The sequence below is a fragment of the Cynara cardunculus genome (genome assembly GCF_001531365.2).
Source record: "Cynara cardunculus var. scolymus isolate 2C chromosome LG 3, CcrdV1, whole genome shotgun sequence".
In the NCBI taxonomy this organism is placed as follows: Eukaryota; Viridiplantae; Streptophyta; class Magnoliopsida; order Asterales; family Asteraceae; genus Cynara; species Cynara cardunculus.
The window spans coordinates 24,930,714-24,933,571 of NC_037530.1; positions in this window are offsets into that span (position 1 = coordinate 24,930,714).

Below are 2,858 nucleotides of genomic sequence, written 5' to 3' on the forward strand. Positions count from 1 at the left end.
TTTATTTTAAAACCAACCTTTCTTAATCATGAAGGTTGTGTTTTATATACTAAAATAATATTTTCACATAACATATTACCACATGTATGTTCAGTATCACGTTATCACATATATGCACATCATCCATGTATTTATATTAAAATAACATGCATGTTTATCACATATTTCACATAATAACTACATAAGGTTACCTCAACCATGGTTGCTGAAAACCCGGTTATAACATGTACCGTGTATATTCTATGTAGGGATGGTGATTTGGCCCGACCCGATGGGGAACCCGGTTCACCCGACCCGGACGGGGATGGGGAATCCCCGCTAAAACGGGTACCGGGGCCGGGGCGAGGGATCCCCGGTAGAGGCAAATCGGGGTTGGGGCCGGGGCCGGGTATTGTATCCCCCGACCCGCCCCGTACCCGGTATATTAATAAATAATAAAATAGTTATTTGGGCTTTAGGAGTTAGGACTGTTAGTTAGTCTGTTACTACTTATTTGTGTTTGGGCCTTTTGGATTTGGGCTTTGGGAGACAGAGTGATAGACGCAACACTCAACAGACAACAGCAAGTCAGCAACAACAACTAGCCTTTTGGCCTTGTCCCTTGACCCTTGTAAGCGACAGAGTACAGACGTGAGTCGCCCATCGCCTTCGTTGTTCCTTCCCCGGTTCGGCGGTTCCCCTTGTCCCTTCACCCTTGTAAGCGACGGCCGGTAGAGTGAGCTGTGAGCAGCAGACCAACAGTCGACCCACCCTCGGCTTCTTCCTTCTTGACTTGAACCTTGTAAGCGACAGGCCGACAGCGGCTCGTAACTCGTTCTTCATCAATCGGGCGGGGTGAGCCGTGAGCAGCAGCAGCAGAGAGCAGACCAGCGTAATCGTTCTTCAAACTTCATCAATTCGGTTGACCGGGGGTTGACCGAAAGTTGACAGGGGCCAAAAAGAAAATCCCCGTACCCGCCGGGTATCGGGGCCGGGGCCGGGGTCGGGGACTGTGTATATAAACCGGGGCTGGGGCCGGGGATTGCAAACCCCGCCCCATCCCCGCCCCGTTGCCATCCCTAATTCTATGTATATATACATGGCCGGTCCTGAGGTTTTGGATGACTATGATGGAAAACCAATTAATGCCCCTAACATATAAAAATGTTCTCATCATCATTCCGTTTAGAAACAATTTTTTCGTAAGGATTTTTGGTCGGATTGTTCAAAACGTTTGCTTGTCTAACAACAAGTTTCTATTGAGACCTGAACGAGACATGGCTAAGTAGGGGAAAATTGAGGTTTTTTCTTTCCACCAAAAATATGTGGAATAAAAATCAGGGAGATGAGGAAGATAAGCAAATTACTATACTAAACTACCCATATCATATAATCAATACACATCGTATTATGAGAATCAAACAATATCCTCGTTTCAAAAGCTCTGTGGAAGTGCTTACTACATTAAGGGGATGTTTGTTTGTGGCTTAATAGGCTGTCTACGATGTATAGCTTATTCGAAAAGCCATGTCTATCTGTTCAATTATGGATTAATTGGACAACCTACAACTTATTTGTTCAGCCAAGGAAAGACACTTTTCTAGCTCCAGCCCTAACCATTCCCTACTTATCAATGCATACAACCCTATCCATACAGGATTTGATGGCAAAGGAATTGAACTGCCCCTAAATGTAGTGTACTATATATGTGATAAAAAGAATAAATGTACCACTAAATAGGGATACCAAAGCAAGGAAACCATTTCTGAGTGGATTTGTAACAAGTAGGAATTGATGTAATCTTTTCCTTCTTTTGTGCAATGCTCTCTTCCATAGTTACAATATTATTCTACTGGAATCAAGAGATTGCATTCAAATAAAAAGAATATAGACATATAAAAGCACAATGCAATTTGTTTTCTTCTTGAAGAGGTATGTTAACCAAACAGATATGAAACAATTTTACGGTGTTCATTACTCAAAACTGCAACAATTGTGTGCGAGTCTAGCAAGCATTTGAAGAGGATTTTCGTGGAGATTGTTAATGGTTTCATCCAAGAAGGGTAAGCCAATTTATTAACAAAACTTCATACATATCACCTTCACCATTTACATGTTTTGAAATTGGGCAAATAGGAACATAGATCTACCTATAAAACAAGTTCACAATTGGTATAGAGGATACTTTAACATACTGTAGTGCACAGTCTTTCACATTGATAGCCAAACTGAAGAGCTTCATCAAAGGACCATCTCTGGTTTAATTATTCAACAGAATATCCTATGAAGCGATATTTTTGAATGATCTCGTGAAATTGAAGGATAAGAGAGCTGAGAGCCAAAAATTGTGAATACTTGATGAGAGCGCATGAGACATCGAGAGAGCCGCATTTAGATTTAGGACATGCTGGAGAGGAGCATACATATTAGATCAAAATATTTTCGTTAAGCCCAAACTAAACCTATTAAAGCTAAGCAGGCGATGTCCTCTCTGCCTTCGCTGCCCATGGCCAGTGCCATCACAACCATGTGCTAAGGTTGGGCCTATATACGTACTAGATTATATTATATATATATATACATGCGTATATATATAATATTCTTTATTTATTTAAAAGAAAGTGAAGACAAAAAATGACCAAAATAGCCCTCATTTGTCTGGATTTAATGGAAAAACATAACAATCATTAGTGGGAGAGATGAAAACCAAGAGATTTTCAAATGTCAAGGAAAAATTTGAAATAAATGAATTTTACGGAACTTTTTGTTAAAATTAACAAAGTTCAATGACCAAAAACGAAATTTACTATAACTTTCTGACGAAAAACTAAAACTCATAAAAAAAGTAAAAAAGTTCATAAAAATTCAACAAACTTCTA